Source organism: Cupressus sempervirens, chromosome 10 (genome assembly GCF_028749045.1).
Source record: "Cupressus sempervirens isolate cs-2001-9-10 chromosome 10, ASM2874904v1, whole genome shotgun sequence".
Taxonomy (NCBI): Eukaryota; Viridiplantae; Streptophyta; class Pinopsida; order Cupressales; family Cupressaceae; genus Cupressus; species Cupressus sempervirens.
Window position 1 is genome coordinate 79,781,323 of NC_143127.1, and position 22,009 is coordinate 79,803,331.

Sequence of the window (22,009 nt, forward strand, 5' to 3'; positions counted from 1 at the left end):
TTGTAGAAATATCATCTTTGATAGGTAAGAGCCTACAACACAATAGTAACTTGTGAGTCTTTCATGTGGGAGGTCTTCATAAAAATAATTATTTATAACAAATAACAATAATTAATGTAGGCTTTGGTCATTTACCAATATATATATATATATATATATATATATATATATATATATATGATCTTTGATAATAAAAGTAATAATTATAATGACGAAGTTTCAATATTTAAATTTAGTTTCTACTTGAGAATTAAGTGATAATCACAGTGGTGACATAGAAATAATTATTTGAATGGTCAATCTAATATGGAAAATATTGACATTACAAATAATAAGTGATAATCATAGTGTTGACATAGAAATAATTATTTGAATATTCAATCTAATATGGAAAATATTGACATTATAAATAGTATTTAGTTATTACAAATATTTTAATTAAATGATAATGTGTATAAACTTAAAGATATTGTAAGTTTAGTATCACATACATTCAATATTGTGAAAAATTAATGTGCAACTTTGTGAAGCCTATATTGTCAAGAGAAAATGTACAAATTCATACTATGGAAAGTGTAGAGAATATCGATAGTACAATCTTATGAAATTATTGATTTTAATGCAATTAATCTTATTTTCATATTTATTTTTATTAATAATTTTATTCACAATTTTCCTTTACTAATATTGTAATTTTATCCCCTCTAGTCTCTATTGTCAAACCTAAATATATTTTTGAATTAAATTCTTGGAATCAAATGAAGAACATTATACTTTTAAATTTTAAATTTTATTAATAAATTAAAATTAATTCTTTTCATAATCACATTTTAATATGTAAAAAGTTATTGAAATAATTCTACAAAATTTATATCAGATAATCTATTAAACATAATCAATTTTTTCATATAGAATTTTAAAAATTAATATTCATATTAATTCTAAAACATTTTACATCTCTCCCGATGATAATGTTTTGCTTTATTTTGTTATAGCTTAAATATAATTTGTGCAAGGCTACATCAATCACATTTTTTCTGGTTTGAGTTTAGGTAGCGAAGGCAAGGTTGTATGATTGAAAGCATCATCTTAAGCTTAAAATGAGAGACAAGCCCTCTGAATGGGGTACAACAAAGGACTTTAAATAATGATTTTTTTTTGGTAGTAATATGATTTTTGAAGTCATACATTCTTTTATATTTGTTTTTCTCTTTACAAAGTGTGATTATATGGTTGAGAAGAAGAAGTTTTTATAATAATTAAAATTTTAAATGATTTGTAGATAAATTATCTTTGAATTTAAAAGTAATAATTATAATGATGAAGTTTTTATATTTAAATTTAGTTTTTACTTAATGATTAAGTGATAATCATAGTGGCGACATACAAATAATTATTTGAAAGTTCAATCTAATATGGGAAATATTGACATTACAAATAATAAGTGATAATTATAGTGGTATCATAGAAATAATTATTTGAATGTTCAATCTAATATGAAAAATATGAACATTGAAAATAATATTTATTTATTATAAATATTTTAATTAAATAATAATGTGTGTAAACTTAAATATATTGTTAGTGTAATATCACATACATTCAATATTGCGAAGAATTAATGTGAACTTTGTAAAGCCTATATTGTCAAGAGTAAATGTACAACTTCATAGTATAGAAAGTGTAGAAAATATTGGTGTTACAATCTTATGAAATTATTTATTTAAATAGAATTAATCTTATTTTAATATTTCTATTTTTAAAAATGTTTTTATTCACAATTTTTCTTTACTAATATTTTAATCTTATCTCCTCCCATCTCTATTGTCTAACCTAAAAAACTATTTTAATTAAATTCATGGAATCAAATGAAAGCCATTATACTTTTAAATAAAATTTTAAATTTTATTAATAAATTGCAATTAATTCTTTTGATAATGATAATTTAATATGACAAAAAATATTGACTAATTCTATAGAATTTATATGAGATAATCTATTAAACATAATCAATTTTTTTAGATGGAATTTTTAAAATTTATTTTCATATTAATTATAAAAAAAATTTACATCTCCCTCACTGATAATGTTCTCCTTTATTTTGTTATGGCTTAAATATAATTTTTGCAAGGCTACATCAAACACATTTTTTTAGGTCTAAGCTTAGGTAGTGAGGGCTAGGTTGTATGACTCAAAGTATCATATCAAGCCCTAAATGAGTGACAAGCCCTCTGATTAGGATACAACAAAGCACTTTAAATAATGATTTTTTTTTTTTTTTTCACAGTAACATGATTTTTGAGGTCATACCATTCTTTTATATTTATTTTTCTTAAGTAACATGATTTTTGAGGTCATACCATTCTTTTATATTTATTTTTCTTAAGATAGTATGATTATGTGGTTGAGTAGAAGAAGAAGTTTTAATAATAATTAAAATTTTAAATGATTTGTAGATAAATGATCTTTGATAATAAAAATAATAATTATAACAATGATTTTTTTAGATTTAAATTTATTTTTCACTTAATGATTAAGTGATAATCATAATGGCCTCATAGAAATAATTATTTGAATGTTCAATCTAATATGAAAAATATTAACATTACAAATAATAAGTGATAATCATAGTGGTTTAATAGAAATTATTATTTGAATGTTGAATCTAATATGGAAAATATTGACATTACAAATAATACTTAGTTATTATAAATGTTTTAATTGAATGATAATGTGTGTAAACTTAAAGATAGTGTAAGTGTAATATCACATACATTCAATATTACGAAGAATTAATGTGCAACTTTGTGAAGCCTATATTGCCAATATTAAATGTACAACTTCATACTTTAGAATGTGTAGAAAATATTGATGTTACAATTGTATGAAAATATTTATTTAAGCGCAATTAATCTTATTTTTATACTTTAATAATTTTTATTTACTAATATTGTAATTTTATCCTCTCCTCTCTTTGTTTTCCAATCTAAATAATTTCTTAAACTAAATTCTTTGAATCATATGAAAAACATTATACATTTAAATTAAATTTTAAATTTTATTAAAAAATTAAAATTAAAATTTATTTGTTCAAAGTAAACATTTCCTCGATCCAACTGGATTGAACTAGGATAGGGAATTGGACATTTGGACTTCATCCTACATGCATCAAGGATTTAATGTCTTCCTTTGATGTTCTTGAGGCATGCTTACCAATTATTCATATTGGCACTGATCATATAAACACACATTTAATTGTACCAAGGACATGAAATTTGTTTATAAACACATGAAGCAATTCTTTGTTTCAACCAAATGAACTTCTTCGGGCTCTAGAATTGTTTTTTATGGGAATACTTGCAATAATTTTGAGTAATTTTATATTAATGGTGTGGAAATTTCAAAATATAAAATAATTTTCCCTATGTCCTAAAGATTTATGGACAATAAGTACTTAGAAGTATTATTTACACTAGATACGTTAGTAGTATACACAATTTTACATGTGTTTTTTAATATTTTGATGCAATCATAATAGAAATTACAATAGGAAAATAGGAGATCTATAATCCAAAGGCTGAAATTGTGCTTGAAATCAAGATAATGTATGATAAAGAAGATTCAATTGTGAGAATAATTGAGAAGAAACACTCTCAAATCTTGAATGTTAGGAAAACCATTTAAAAGAAAGAAAGAATTAAATCCATGGCAAAGTAATCGAATTTATTATTAGAAGATTGTGTAATCCTCACAGTTCCTCACTTTCATTACAAGAATATTGGTAGGCTAGAGATTAACATGGCCAAGAATTAAAATGTGAGTTTTAACATCTTGTTGAATTTACAAACTCACAAATTGTTATCTGAAAGTATCTTTAGGTAAGCTTGATAAATGAATTGCTCAGGTCTTAGATCATTGAGAAAATACTTGTTCCCTTTGGGTATTAGGAGAAAAAAGGCAACATTGTGGTCTGCAAGAAGCCCTCCACGGTAAGAAATAAAGGGAATGAAAAACACCTTGTAGAGGGGAGGCTTGCCAAACAATACAAGAGTATTTCCAATAAATTTCTGCACGGTACTAGCCTACCTCTTCATTTTCTTTTCTTCAACTCATTTAGTGAACCTCTCCATTTTCTTTTCTTCAACCCATTCAGCTTGACATACCTGCATGACAATTTTCTTTTCTTCAACCAATTTCACTTCATTTACCAGTCCATCAATATACTATTCTTCAACCCATTTACCTTCACGTACCCACCTAATGATCTTCTTTCCTTTAGCCAATTTCACTTCATTTTTCAGCGTATCAATTTTCTTTTCTTTACCCCATTTAACTTTATATATAAATATTGTGAGATCTACTCAGTCAATGAAATTTTCTATCCTATGGTGTAGGTCATCAAGTGTTGGAAACTCTTGATGTATTTGGTCGTATGAGATAAGCTCATAGAAGTATGTTTTGTTAGCTTCTAGTATCACTGTTTCTTCAATTTTGAAATATCTCCATACAACAACCATTACTGCTCTATCTTTTGAATTGCCACACTAGGTCTAGCATAGTAAAGACTACACAAAATCCTTTATTCTAGGCAATAAAATAGACTCTAAAAAGGGGAGCCCAGTCATATGACCAAAGAAAGTTGTGGATTTTTTATTTTATTTTCTGATCAATTATATTAGTTAAATTATTATTTCTTGTGAATGGAAACATTGGTTATTTTTTATGTTCATGTGAAATAAGAGGTGTTGGTTACTCATTAAGTGATTATAAGATTTGGAAATGAATCATCAAATTTTTGTTAGCTATGATGACTAGATTTTTCTTGATAAATTTATTTTTACAGGAGCAGGACAAGGTGGATAGGGAGCATTGTCAGAAAGGACACTAGCTTACCACTGAGCCAACAAGTGTGAGTCCTACTAACCATGACCATAGAAAAATGGGCTATGCAAGCAAGGGTATACCAAGTGTCTAGCATGACCTAACTAAATCATCAAATTTAAAAGACACATATTTATAATATTCACTTGGACATTAAAATGGATTAAAAACATTTTTGTTACTATTGAGAAATGGGTTGATCTCAAATCCTTCTGGTAATGTTAGACATGTTTTAGTATAATGGTACCCATGGTACTTAGATACATTTGTACATGTTGCATACATGTATATGTATGTATGCCTATATTCAAATATGACATATATGTGTATATATTTATACTTAGAATATAACATATGTATAAAAATATGTATATATGAAATACTACATGTATGTATGTATACGTGTAACATATACAAATATCTATAAATTTATAGTAAAAAATAAGAAAGTAATTTATTGTTTTCATCTTATCTCAATTAAATTATTTCTTAGACTCCATCAGTCTCTTATTTTTAATCTTGCATTTACAAATCAAGATTTTAACTCATGCACCACCTTTTAAGTCACTTAAGCATATAAATCCTACTAGGTAGTATTATAAATTAAAATAAGTATTGCTCAAGAGCAAGAATGACACATATTGAACCATTTTAATTTTGGTATTCTTCTTTTCCTTATACCTAACGAATATAGTTGTAGACACCTAAAATTGTCCAATTGAGCACAAATACCCTTAACTTACCAATTAAATAGATATTTATTATTTGTTTAATTTTAGCTTTATCCTACCTTTAATTAAATAAATTTACATTTATTTAATCCTAGTCTATTCCCCCTCATCCCACTTGCATCTTAATCCTTCACTTTAATTAAGTAAATGCCTTATTTTACTTACTTAATCCCTTTTAAGTAAATGAATTTAATTAAATTCTTTGAATCAAATAAAAAATATTATAATTTTAAATTAATTTTTAATTTTTATTAATAAATTAAAATTAATTCTTTTGACACAAGGGTGGAGCATATGGCCCAGACTCCATGTGTTTTGTTTACACATGTCTGGGTGCCCCCTCCTCTCGAAAAGACTTGATGCAACTTGATTAACTCTACTAGACATTCTATAGTGGCAATCACCCAATGAAAAATGACCATATCATCCATGATATCAGATCCAACCATCACCCTTGCATTTCTTGACAAGATTGTCCAGGTTTATTTTGCACATCTTTCAATAGGAGGAGAGGATGCATGAGAATGGCCTTCACATACTCATACTGATCTAATGCAGCCTCTCATATTTCATGAAGAATCTACAGATGTCGATGATCTCTTCTACACATCCTTTTTTCTTCTTTATCATAAAGACTTGCATTCTGGAGGTATTCTTCTTTATTACTGATTTTTGATACAATAAATACATTCTTTTGTGTAGTCACTGATTATTGACATGAAATATATAGATTTTTTTGTATAATCATTGTTGTTGATACAATATAAAATTCTTTTACGTAGTCTTTATTTTTTTTCTTTTTTTGGTAACATGGATCCTCTTGCTATCATACACTATGTTAATTAGGTTAGTTATGTTCTAAATTTATCTACATTTAGGAAATTTGTAATTGTAATGTGAATCCTCTTAGTATCCTACACTATGTTAATTAGTTTACCTACATTCTAAATTTATGTAATTTTGGTCATCTTACTATCCAAACGTATGCAATTCTAAATTCCTATTGACACTCTCTCCAAATTATGCGATTTCTTCTGATTATGCTAGACTATCTTGCAATTATGGTTTTAAACCAATCTTGAATTTAGAAACCATTGATTGAAAGAAAGGATGTCTTTCTCATAAAATTTTTTTTAAAAAAACTTTGTTGAAGATGTATTAGCTCTATACAAAATATCCATTCAAACTTTTACTATCCATTGCAAATGATGTTGTTATTACATTGGATTGTCAATAGTCTTATAAAAATCTACAAAGAAAGCTACCACTAAGAAAATAATAACTTCCCAGTTTTGTTGCTATGACAACCAAGTTAAACTAATGACACTTTTGTACAACTATAATGACTTTCAATAAGTAGCAACATGAATTGTAATTACCAAACAATATATGTTAAAGTCGAGAAGACAACATGTGTTTTGATTCTAATGACAAATTGCTCCCAAAGATGTTAGTTAAATAAATATAAGCTTTGGTTTATTTCAATCCATTTGAATAATTGTAATATTGTAATTTTATCCTCTCCCATCTCCGTTGTCCAACCGAAATGATATTTTAAAATTAATTTCTTAGAATCAAATGAACAAAATTATTCATTTGAATAAAAATTAAAATTTTATTAATAAAATAAAATTAATTCTTTCGATAATTATTATTTAATATGAAAAAAATTATTGAAGTAATTCTATAGAATTTATATAAGATAATCTATTAAACATAATAATTTCTTTTTAAATATAATTTTCAAAAATTAATTTTTATATTAATTCCGAAACTTTTTATGTCTCTCTTGCTGATAATGTTCTCCTTAATTCTTTATGGCTTAAATATATTTGTCTAAGATTACATCAAACTCATTTTTTCAAGTTTGAGTTTAGGTAGTAAAGGCAAGGTTGTATGACTCAAAGCATTGTGTTAAGTTTTAAATGAGAGACAAGCCCTCTAAACGTGGTACAACAAAGGACTTAAAATAATAATTTTTTTTTTGAAGTCATACCTTTCTTTTATATTCAGGTTTTGTTTAGAAAGTGTGATTGTGTGGTTGAGAAAAATAAGTTTTACTAATAATTAAAATTTTAAATGATTTGTAGAAATATGATCTTTAGTAAGAAAAATAATAATTATAATGATTAAGTTTTGATATTGAAATTTACTATTTACTTACCAATTAAGTGATAATCATAGTGGTGACAGAGAAATAATTAATATAATGTTCAATCTAATATGGAAAATATTAACATTACAAATAATAAATGATAATCACAGTGGTGTCATAGAAATAATTATTTAAATGTTCAATCTAATATGAAAAATATTGACATTACAAACAATAATTAGTTATTATAAATATTTTAATTAAATGATAACATGTGTAAACTTAAAGATATTGTAAGTGTAATATCACATACATTCAATATTGTGAAGAATTAATGTACAACTTTGTGAAACCTATATTGTCAAGTGTAAATGTAAAACTTCATACTATAGAAAATGTAAAAAATACTGGTGTTAGAAACTTAAGAAATTATTTATTTAAATGGAATTAATCTTATTTTAATATTTATTTTTCTTTATATTTGTGTTCATAGTTTTTGTTTAATAATATTGTAATTTTATCCTCTCCCATCTAGGCACTCCAACCTAAATAAATTGTTTAATTAAATTGTTGGAACCAAATGAAGAACATTATACTTTTAAATGAAAATTTAAAATTTTATTAATAAATTAAAATTAATTATTTCAATAACCATTCTTTAATATGAAGAAAATATTAAAATAATTATGTAGATAATTTATTAAACATAATCAATTTTTTATATCTAGAAATTCTTTTAATTAATTTTCATATTAAATTTGAAACTTTTTACGTCTCTCCCATTGATAATGTTCTCCTTTATTTTCGTATGGCTTAAATATAACTTGTGTAAGGTTACATCAAACTCATTTTTTGAGGTTTGAGTTTAGGTAGCGAAGGCAAGGTCTTATGACTCAAAGCATCGTATTAAGTTTTAAATGAGAGACAAGCCCTCTGAATGGGGTATAATGAAGGAAATTTAATAATGATAATTTTTTTTTAAAAAGAGTCATATTAATATGATTTTTGAAGTCACTTCATTCTTTTATATTTGTTTTTTCTTTAGAAAGTGTGATTATGTGGTTGAGGAAAAAAAGTTTCAATAATAATTCAAATTTTAAATGATTTGTAGATAAATGATGTAGTGCCTACCCTAGTTTGCATTTCACTATGATGGATGTTCGTATTTTACTTTGTAAATCTTTGGTGTATTTTCTATTAATTAGGTCTAATTAAAAGATTTAATTAATGATTTAATTAAATGAAAAATTAATAGGATATTTTATTATTTAATTTTATTTAATTAATCAAGAAATTAATTAAATAAAAGAATTAAATTTGGAGATGAAAATTGTAAGTTCAAAGTTGGAACATCGTAATGTTTATTTAACTTAATAATAATATGTTTAGTGTCCATTTTTAAATAAATGTTAAATAATATTATTATTTAAGTTAATGAATATTTTATTAAATTAAGTTTCCAAAAATAAATTTTAAAGTGGAAAATAAATTAATTTATTAAAAATGTCATGATTGCATGATATGTGCATAAGATTTTAAAAAATTAATAAAATTAATAATAATAAAAAGGGTCAAGTAAATATTAAATAAAGTAATGTGAATTATTTTAATAATTATTCACCTAGGAGTATGCATACCCCTTTTATGCATGAGTTGTCTAAGACATGAGAGTTAGTGCACTAATTAAGCACATGGTGTGTACAACCTTGTTATTCTTATTCCATTACCTAGAAGGTGGGATAAGGCTTGCGCTGAGTTGTCAATGGTTATCTCTTAGTTCTTTCTAGACACATTCTAGATGCATCTTAGAGGCCTTTATATAGAGGCTCTCCTAGTGCATATGGAGATCCTCATATGCTTCTACAAGCACTCCTAGTAGATGGGGGTCAGTTTGGTTCTTAGAGGAGTTGTAAATGTTGGAGGAAGAAAGGGGGGGATTGGTTGAAGGTAGATTTAGAGTATCTCATTGCTTAAGGGATACACTCAGGCGGTGCACAAGCCATTCATAAGATTGATCCCAGATTTCTCTTGAAAGCCACTCCGGGTATGAAATCCAATACTACTTTCCTTCACAAATCTTTCTTTCTATGCCCTTGCTATTTTGAAAATACGTACTTTTGCTTGGATAGAACTTTTCAGGAATTTACTGCTGTGTCTCATCTATCTTCGTATTCTCTAAGCTCATCCATTCGTAGACATCCACAGATGGCACATAAACTGGATATCTTCCCATCATGCCCAATGGGAACTGTCGGCAGCTATAAGAGCAAAAAAAAAAAATGATACTTTTTATGTGTATGAATTAACGATATTAGTGAATCAACAGCGTCAAGAGTGAAAGGATGGGTTCCAATCCAGGTAACGACAAAAGAGTAAACCCTCGATTGCACTTTAGAGAAAAATTAGTGGCTATTTACTTCGGATTGATTGTATCTCCTTGTAGATTAATTTTGACTAGATTTATCTATAGGTGGTGAGGTTCGAATGTCTGTCTTAAGTATGTCATTATGCTAATTAGCTAAGAGCACATCAAATATCTGAAATCTGACTAAATACATCATATGATGTTCAACTCAGTTGCTTGTTTTTGTGGAAACCGGTGTTTGAGCTATATAGAGCCTTCATCTCTTCATGACTAAAGCCATATTTCCCCCTGGATGAAGTCAATTACCTTATCCTTCCTATGTGCCATCAGTCTGATAATGTTTCACTATCGAATACATATGCAAAAAGTAAAATTACACTTGCTTTTGGTTTTAGAATAGCTCGACGTATAACCATAAGGTGGTTTTCCAACTATTATAAATCTATATGTTGTTATTTCAGACCATTAGTGGAGTACTTGTAACTTAATAATGGATGTTGTCTCTGATATTTATATACCTTTATATCTGCAATCCTGGGTGTCATTTCTGATCTGTACTATATGCTGGTAGCCGACAATTCCAATGGCAATTTGCTCTTAACAGAGAAGATCCAATATGGATAAATAAGCAAAGAGAAAATGTTAAACAATGCGAGAAGGATAGTTTGAATGAATCGTATGTCCATGTTAAGGAATGAAGAGTAGTGATATGTAACGTCCCATCTCTTCATTCATAACAATAGCTTAATTGCACTCTTTCTATTGATAGGATTATTTACTGACTCAATCACTAACAACTATAGATTATAATTACAAATTGCACCCTTATGTGAATGATAGTAACTGATCTCTTAATTGCCCTTATGTCTTGATTGACACAGGCTTAGTTAGTAGTTAGTGATCTCTAACTTAATTACTTGTGGTAATCATGTTTGATTGTAACCGTATGGCTTTATTGAATCATGATGGAATCAATATTATTGTTTAATATGAAATTTAAATATTGTATATTAAAAGTTTATTAAATGTTACTTTTAATTTTAATTAAGTATAGTATTTTATTAATGTATGTTAATTAAATATGATTTAATTAATTTAGATAAAATAATAATAATAATAAACAAAATTGAATGATGAGGTAGTAGACTTAATTAAATATTGACTTATTAAATCACGACTTATTTTACCAGGAGATTAATGAGAAGTTAATGTTGGTAATTTATACCAATACATAACTGACCCTTGGTATATTTTAGGAAATTGTCTTAAATTCATTTAGGTGTAAATTTTATTTTCTATTCAAAGATTAAACGGGATAATTGGTTAGAAATAGATATTGAAGTGAAAGCTGAAAACTCGTATTCAATTCAACTATGTAAATTTAAGCCAACTGGGAGATTATGTTTTGAATGATTGATGTCATGTTGTGACATGTTTGACTTGGTCAGTTTGGAGTCGTTGATCAATATTATTTTGAGATACTTTCTGAATGCTTGGTAAGAGTCAATGGATATTTTGGATCATCATTTACTGCCTTTTAGTTGTTCATAAAGAACTATTGTGAACATTAGGGTTATCTTTTGATGCTTACTAGTCGCTTATATACGACTGAGGTGCTTTTATATAATTCTTTTGTTTCATGAGCATACACCAGAGGTTTTTGTGAGATATCTTCTATATTGTTTATATATGTCTGGTGACTCATATTGGAAATTATAGTTGTGTGGTTTACCTTGCAAAGCATTTATGTTTACTTGGGTAGAAGTAACAACTTATTTTCAGGTTGCCTACTAAGGAACCGAGTTTGATTATTGTGAATGTTGTGATATGGGACACAACTGCGTTTAATTATCTTTAAGAGGTTGTCTAGGTACATGTCTTTGGGAGTGGCTTGCAGTAGGGGTTCGGGGCCCAAAATGGTCAGTACCAGGGTAAGCTATTGCAAGTTATGTAATAAGTGATAATCTAGTAATTAATAAATTTTTGGGCAAACACACTAAAAGGATAAGTTAGAGATATTTGACCCACCCATGCCTTAAGTGCTTGTATAGAATAAGGATGGAAATGGGATGATTGCCTCATCTTCATGAGAGGGCTTTTCGGTTCCACATGTGCCACGTTGAGGGTCCAGGGTTCAGAGTAACCAATCTAGGGTAACTCATCGCTTGAGGGTTCGGGGTCTATTAAGAGACCAGTCTAGGGTAACTCAAGTAGCCATGTGATGACACTCCCTAGAACGTAGCCTAAGTTACCTCTATAGAGTTTGTGTGTACCTTTAATGGTGTACTTGTTGTTGAATGTGCTTATTGTGGTTATTAACTTTCATTGATGATGATTGGCGATTTTTGGATGATGTACTCTTGACATGTGGATTTCAACTTGAGTCTATCTCCTGCAGCACATTCTTTGTTGGCCTTTACCTTCATTATGTTCTTAGATCATTATGCTGGATGTTATTTGCTAACATGATTCTTTATATTGATGATTGACATGTGATAGATGATGCTATTTACTTATAGAATCATCCTATGCTTTATTTTATATGGTTAGATTTCTTATGTATATGTTGTAGTAGGTTAAATTTCTTTCTGCATATGATGTAGTATGTTTTAGGAGTGACATTCCTACTATGATAATACTAATGATCTCTTTGGTGAATTGGGATGTTACATGCGGAGGGATGGCTAGGGCCCATGATGGTCTAATGATGCTATTGACGGTTGGGAGGAACCGCACACTTAGATTAATTATGTTTTATGATGGATGGATATCTTATACGATGATTGTTATATCCTTAGTGATGAATGGATGTATCATGTATGTTATTAGTTTCATTTACTTGAATGTACTTGTATCATGGATTTAATAAGGTTGATGAATCATTATCTTTGCATTTTTATATCCTTTTGAGCCATTCATACCATGTGACATGTTTAGTAGATGATTGAGCATTTTGAATTGATTTGCCAAGATGCATTCAAAACAAGTGAATATTATCGACTTTGGGCTTTCTATAACTTATATGGATGTGGTGGTTGTTAGACTTAGTTTCAATTAAATTTAAGTGTGACTCAACATCTAGGGATCCTTAAGGAATGTAACCTGTTACGTATGCTTTAGTTGAATGTATGTTATTGCTTCCGCTACTATGTGTTTGAGGTGTATGATGTTATCATTCATGTTTCAAAAATAAATAAAAATTGTTTGGCAAACTTAGTAGAAAATTAGGTTAATTCTTTTGGGTCCCTTGGCGGGGCATTACAAATGACCTTTCATAATAAAATAATAATTATAATGATGAATTTTGGATATTTAAATTTAGTTTTTGCTTTACAATTTTAAGTGATACAAATATTTGTGTCATAGAAATAATTATTTGAATTGTCAATCCGATATGGAAAATATTGATATTACAAATAATAAGTGATAATCATAGTGGTGTCATGGAAATAATTATTTTAATTTTTAATCTAACATGGAAAATAGTGAAATTAAAAATAATAATTAGTTATTATAAATATGTTAATTAAATGTTAATATGTGTAACCTTAAAGATATTGTAAGTGTAATATTACATACATTTAATATTGCGAAGAATTAATGTGCAACTTTGTGAAGCCTATATTGCCAAGAATAAATGTACAACTTCTTTTTGCAAAAAGAGCGGTAAAAATTTATTAAGACAGAAAGGAATACAACAAGGAGAGCTCAACAAGGAGCTCGAACCTGAGCAGCAAGATCATCAAATTCTTGCACCATCTCAAAGGACAGTTGCCCCCTATCCCTAATATTCTAACCCGGATCATGACTAGAAGCCCATTTGGCTAAACAATCAGAAAGTCTATTCCATTCTCGCGGAATATACTTGAACCTAATGAACTAAAAAGAGGAAGAGAAGAAAAGAATCTACTTAACAACAGTGGCCAGCTGCCAACTAAAATCCTCAAGCTCTTGCGAAGAAAGCATGTTCACCACCACCTGGGAATCAGATTCACAAATAATCTTACTCCATCCCCACAAGCAACACTGTTCCATAGCATATAAAATAGCCTGAGCTTCCATGAGATTGTTAGTATAATCACCCTTATGAATTGAGAAGAAAAATTTAACATTCCCAGAACTACAACAAGCCACTCCGCCAATACCAGCCGGACCAGGATTCCCATGAGAAGAACCATCAGTGTTAATTTTCAGAACTCCACAGGGAGGAGGAGTCCAGTGTCCATCCCGGTTAACCCGACCCTTCCTCTGATGGTGAAGCTGCCTGGACATAGAAGGAAACCTATGAGCCGCAACCCCATCCTGCAGATGAAAATTGAGGCGATTACAGATAGCAAGATCAACTGGATCCATACCCCCATCAAGCTCACACTTCACAAGAATAGTTTCCTGGAGAGAATGTGATATTTTCCACCAAAGATGCAAAACACCAAGATGAACATCTTGGAATATGTGACGATTCCTCTCCAACCAGATATGCCAAAGCATGAAAGATGGGCCAGCAATCCAAGCAACATGGAGAGAAGAAGACTTGGAGGGAGCACTACCCAAGCGAGCCCAGAACTCAGGCAAAGAGGAAGCATGCTGACAAGAGCAACCCCAAGCGCTCCACCAAAGGTGCCATATCTGAGTAGAATAGGAGCAATGGAAGAATAGATGGGAGACAGACTCCTCTCCATTACCACACAAAACACAATAAGAGGGGCCCTGAAATCCACGTTTACAAAGATTATCCCAGGTAAGACAACGATTGTGAGCCACTAGCCACATGAAAAAATTGCACTTGGACCAAGAAACTTTATTCCAGACTTGCTTCCACCAAGGGACCTCAACATCCCCAAATAATTGTCTAGTTATCTCCTAATACCCAGCAGAGACATGATATTTACCAGACAAGGTACCGCCCCAAGCCAATACATCTGGACCAAGCAAAGAGGAACACTCTCTAGAGGCCAGAATTTGAGAAAGCTCCTAACGATCCATGTCTGTACCTCCAGGAGGCCAATCAAAGGAATGCTTCCATCTATAACCAACAACAGGTCCCAATTGATAAGGAGTCTTGTAATGAGCCACTTTATCCCATCCAGCGGCCAGAAAAGAGTCACAAAGAGGCTGAAGATGAGGGTATATGGATTAAATGGAAGGGAATCCATCCCAAGCATCAGACCAAAACAAAGCCTGAGAACCTCCTTTACATATCCAGAACAGACCCCTCTTCACCAACATCGCACCTGTCTTCAAAGTATGCCAAACCATTGAGCCACGACCTTCAAGAGGAAGTGCAAAAACAGAGCAAGGATCAGCACCATGAAAATATTTATGAGTGATAATAAAATATTGGTGTTACAATCTAATGTAATTATTTATTTAAATAAAATTAATCTAATTTTTATATTTATTTTTCTTTATCTTTTTATTCACATTTTTTCTTTACTAATATTGTAATTTTATCCTCTCTAATTTATGATGCCCAACCTAAATAAATTTTTTAATTAAATACTTAGAATCAAATGAAGAAAATTATAATTTTAAATTAAATTTTAAATTTTGTTAATAAATTAAAATTATTTTTTTCGATAATTATAATTTAATATGGCAAACATTGTTGAAATAATTCTACTTAATTTATATCAAATAATTTATTAAACATAGTCAAACATTTTAGATAGATTTAAAAAAAATTAATATTCATATTAATTTCAAAACTTTTTACATCTCTCCCGCTAATAATGTTCTCCTTTATTTTGTAATGGCTTAAATATAATTTGTGTAAGGCTACATCAAAATTAAATTTTCAAGGTTGAGTTTAGGTAGTGAAGGCAAGGTTGTATGACTCAAAGCATCATGTTAAGTTTTAAATGAGAGACAAGACCTTTGAATGGGGTACAATAAAGGACTTTGAATAATGATATATATATATATATATATATTTCATAATAATATGTTTTCTAAAGTCGCACCATTCTTTTATATTTATTTATTTTTTTTAGAAAGTGTGATTATGTGGTTGAGAAGAAGTTTTAATAATAATTAAAATTTTAAATGAATTGTATATAAATGATCTTTGATAATAAATTAATTAATTATAATGATGAAGTTTTGATATTTAAAAGTAATTTTTACTTAATGATTAAATGATAATCATAGTGGTGTCATAGAAATAATTATTTGAATGTTCAATCTAATATGGAAAATATTGATATTGCAAATAATAAGTAATAATCATAGTGGTGTTATAGAAATAATTATTTGAATGTTCAATCTAATATGGAATATATTGACATTACAACTAATAAATCTATTTATTTTTAATTAGTGAATGGCCAAGGCCTTGTTTATATTATTAATAGAAAAATTTTACAATGAAGAAGCTTCATTCAAATGGGCACTGGTAGGAAATTATAGAGAAGAAAACCTCCAATCTTGCCCAGGACCTTAGTCCTAAATAATAACAAATTAAAAGGGGCATACCCCAATTTTGATAGTCACAAACTTAATTGAAATTCAGCTTACTCTTGATACATTTGATTTATATTCTATAAGAAGAGTGATAGAACAAGAAGTTTGAATCATACTACAATCCTTGACTTGGATTCCATTTTAGTAATATACCTATTCTGAAACACACTTAAACCATACATTACATTGGTTAGGGTAAATAAAGTAAAAGTAATCCTTACATATGGCGTCAAGATTAACCATGAGGGAGAGGATGGTATAATATCTCTCCTCGATAAGATTGTTCTATCTATTTACCTAATTTATAAAATTTTATTAAGAGACAATTGGAGCATATTTTGATTATTCTCTGCTTATTAAAATTAGACCAAGATCATTAGATGGATACTATTCAAAAGCTTAATCTTTTTTACCTAAAATCATCCTTTTATCAACAATAAATTTCATATCTGCTACCTCGTTAATGAAAAGATACCTTGATTCTAATCTGAAGAGAAGCCATCTCTATCACCAAATTCTATCTACTACTCCTTAGAATAGATAGATTAATATGTTAGACAAAATAAAATAGTAAATTCTAATTCTAATTTAGGCTAGTCTATTTCCTTATTTGATGAGTATCATAATAAGACTAGGAAAATGAACAAATTCCTAACTATTTATTGAAAATGTAGATTGGTTTCTTATTTGCTCATTATATCTTAACAAATTATTACCATCTACACCTATATTTGCTAATTTGTTAGCCTTTGTACTCCCTTCTCTAAAAATATGATTCATCTGAGATTCTTTGAATTGATCTAAGATGTTGAGGACTTCTTCTAGTCTTGAATTTAAAACCCAATTAGGCATTTGTCTTTTTTTGAGGGCATTAATAATAATCTGAGAATCAACTTCTATTATAATGTTAGCTATTCCTATATTTAAGCATAACTAAAGTCCTTGGAGGGCTTCTAGTTCTGCTAGGTTATTAGTGGTAGGATTTATTGATATAGCCCTTTTGACTAACCACTTACCTTCCTCATTATTAATGATGCACCCAATACCTACTTTCCCTAGATTCCCTCTTGGAGCTCCATCAAAATTTAGTTTGGCCCAACCCACGGTGAGGGGGTCCATCTACAATTGTTTCTTACTTCTTTACTCCTTATTTTGTATACTTGTGGCGGGTTAATCACATTTACCCAATTATTTTTCATTAAACCATCCCAGCTTTTAAAAGATCCTTCTTCTATTTGAGATTTCCTAATATATGAGTTAAGAGTTTCAACTATACAAGCCTCAACTTTTTTGATAAGTTCAACTGACTGCATTTCTTGATTTCTAAAGATTCTTCTATTCATTTCTTTCCAAACTTCCCAAGTAAGAATGGATGGACAAATATTCGAAACATTACAACTAATAATTAGTTATTATAGATATTTAAGTTAAATGATAATGTGTGTAAACTTAAAGATATTGTAAGTATAATATCACATGCATTCAATATTGCAAAGAATTAATGTGCAACTTTATGAAGGCTATATTCTCAAGAGTAAATGTACAACTTCGTACTATAGAAATTGTAGAAAATATTGGTGTTAGAATCTAATGAAATTATTTATTTAAATAGAATTAATCTTTTCCTTTTTTTTTTCTTTTTCTTTATATTTTAATTCAAATTTTTTCTTTACTAATATTATAATTTTATTCTCTCTTGTCCAACCTAAATAATTTTTTAAATTAAATTCTTGGAATCACCTTCAATTGTATCTTTACATATAAAATATGTTAATTATCAATTAAGTATTATATAATCTCAACAGATAATTACTCAATAGTTTATCGATAGATTTAGAGGACTTTAAGTGTAGATTGGGGCAGTTTCAAGTTCATTTCTATTTCAATATCAATTGAGAGGATATTTGAGGAAGTTAACTAATAATGATGTTTGGTAGAACAAAAAACTGATTGGTGAATAATTTAAAAAAATAAAAATTAATAAATTAAAATGAATTCTCTTGATAATCATAATTGAATATGGAAAAAATTATTGAAAATATTCTATAGAATGTTTATTAGATAATCTATTAAACATGATCAATTTTTTTAGATAGAAAATTTTTAAATTAATTTTGATATTATTTTTGAAACATTTTATGTCTCTCGCACTTATAATATTCTCTATCTCTTTTTTTCATTATGGCTTAAATATAATTTGTGTAAGGCTACATCAAAATTGTTTTTTCAAGTTTGAGTTTAGGTAGTGAAGGCAAGGTTGTATGACTCAAAGCATCACATTAAGTTTTAAATGAGAGACAAGACCTCTAAATGAGGTACAACAAAACTTCAAATAATGACAATTATTATTTTTGTTCTCATAGTAATACTATTTTTGAAGTCAAACCATTATATATATATAAAAGAAAGTGTGATTATGTGGTTGAGAAGAAGTTTTAATAATAATTAAAATTTTAAATGAATTGTAGATAAATGATCTTTGATAATAAAAAAGAATTTATAATGATGAAGTCAAATTATATTGAAAAGCAGTTTTTACTTAATGATTAAGTGATAATCATAGTGGTGTCATAGAAATAATTATTTGAATGTTCAATCTAATATGGAAAATATTGACATTACAAATACTAATTAGTTATTATAGATATTTAAATTAAATGATAATATGTGTAAAATTTACTATATTGTAAGTGTAATATCACATACATTTGATATTGCAAAAAATTAATGTGCAACTTTGTGAGGCATGTATTGTCAAGAGTAAATGTACAACTTCATACTATAGAAATTGTAGAAAATATTGGTGTTACAACCAATAGAGTTTAAGTTTTTTTCGTGATTTTGGCCTAAATTCCTATGGGCACTCTCCCCAAATTCTTCTTATGGCTACATGGTTTCTTCTAATTGTTCCTAATTGTCTTGCCATTATGGTTTAAAACCAATCTAGAGTTTAGAAACTACTAATTGGAAGAAAGGATGTCTTTTTCAAATATATTAAAAATATTTAATTCTTTGTTGAAGATGCATTAGCCCTATATGAAATATTTATTTTTAACTTTTACTCTCCATTGCAAATGATGATGTTATTGCATGGAATTGTCAATAGTCCTACAAAAATCTACAAAGAAAGATTCCATTAAGAAAATAATAACTTCCCAGTTTTGTTGCTATGAAAACCAAGTTAACTTGTGCACCTATAATGGGTTTCAATAAGTAGGGAGATGTATATCATAATTACCAAACAATTGATCTTAAAGTTGAGAAGATAACTTGTGTTTTGATTCTAATGACAGATTACAACCAAAGATGTTAATAAAAAACATATAAGCTTTGGTTTATTTCAATCCATTTGAAGAATTTTAATATTATAATTTTATCCTCTCCCATCTCTACTATCGAACCTAAATAATTTTTTTTTATTAATTTCTTGGAATCAAGAGAAGAACATTATAATTTTAGATTAATTTGAAATTTTATTTATAAATTAAAATTAATTCTTTCAATAAGCATAATTTAATATGGCAAAAATTATTGAAATAATTCTATAGAATTTATATGAGATAATCTATTAAACGTAATCAAGTTTTTTAGATAGAATTTTTTTAAATTAATTTTCCTATTAATTTTGAAATGTTTTACATCTCCCCTATTGATAATGTTCTCCTTTATTGTGTTCATTGTGTAGGATAGTTGTGTTGGAGAGGAAAAGAAAAAGTAAGTTGAAGGGACTGAAATAGGAAGATGGGAAAGAAGAGGGAGAATATGAAAAGATAGAAAGTGAGAGGGAAAGAAATAAGAAGGAAATGATGAGAAAGGGAGATAAAGAGATAGAAAAGTAAAGATAGTGAAGTGATAAATATATATTAAATGGTTATATAGATAGATAGATAGATAGATAGATAGGTAGGTAGGTAGGTAGGTAGGTAGATATATAGATAGATAGGTAGAGAAATTAGGATATTGATAGAGGGTTTAAATTTAAAGAGTGAATAAAAGATAGAAATAGGGAGGGAGGAAGTGTCCATGTGTGTGAGTAAATGAAATATAAAGGTAGGGATAGGAAGCTTGGTAGAGAGTGTAAAATGAAATGTATAGATATAGAGATACAGATGGATGGACACCATCATTTAATACATATTTCACTATTTGGGTGCCCATTGGATCCCTCAAAAAGTGAAATCAATAGGCATGATCTATATTTTGCTTTTGATAGATACTCCAAAATGAAAAGTAACCCCTACATAGTTTTGTGAAAAAAAAAAGGAAGCTTACCAAAACCATGTTGCTCTTCAAACAAAATGTAATTATTTTGACCACAAAAATTTTAAAAATAGAATTTTGTATGATTGGAACTTTAAATATTAATTATAATAATAAATAATATAGTAAATATTTGAAAGAAAATTATCAAAAGTATACATGACTCTTAGCTTAACACTTGCACCATTTCAAGGTACAAGTGCTAGAAATTACCTAAGCTACATTCTAAATTTACCTACATTTAGGAAATTTGCCATTCTAATGTCAATCATCTTACTATCATATTCTATGTTAATTAATTTAGCTACATTGTAAATTTATGTATATTTAGGAAATTCATAATTACAATGTGGGTCATCTTACCATCATACACTATGTTAATTGGGTACATACATTTTAAATTTATCTACATTTAGGAAATTCATAATTGTAGTGTGGAAGGGCTCTTACTATCTTACAATATGAGAGTTACTTGATCTACATTCTATGTTGATCTACATTTAGGAAATTCATAATTTTAATGTGGATCCTCTTCTTATCCTACACAAAATTCATAATTGTGATATGGATCACCTTACAATCGAATATAATGTTAATTACTTTAGGAAATTTTCTCATCTTGTCAATGCTGGTTGATGGTGATTATTGTAGGGGGGGGGGGGTGTGGGGGTTGATTTCTTTAGCTTCTTTGGATCCTCTAGAGTATCAAACATTTCTGTAGCCTTTGAGGCTCAGAGTTCATGAGACCAAGCCTAACATGATTGACCCTAAATAAAGATGGAAAGGTGTGTTGGTGGGAAACCCTGCGCCCAATCCCATGCTTGAGGTTCTCCCCACAGTTCTGCATGGAGACCCTACCCCAAAGATCTCTTTTTATGACTTTTTTTGGAAATAATGTCCAAAAGTTTTTCACTAATCTTGGTTAGCTAATTTATAGGTTATAGACTCACCATACATATTTCTTGCAAATGGGCCTCTATCAAGTGGAAGCTCTGATGCTCGATCAAAATTATGGCCATGATAGGTGCAATGTATATTTTAAGTCTTCTAATAAAGGGGATAGAAACCATATTTTGATGCGATTCTGGAAGTTGTGAAAACTTGTTGGTTGTAGCTAAATGGGAGACTAATTTCTATAGTGTTGAAAGCAGAGAATGGTCTTGGCTTGGATTCATCTTCAGGGTTCCTATTGGAATTTTGGGATGGTAAGTTATTCCA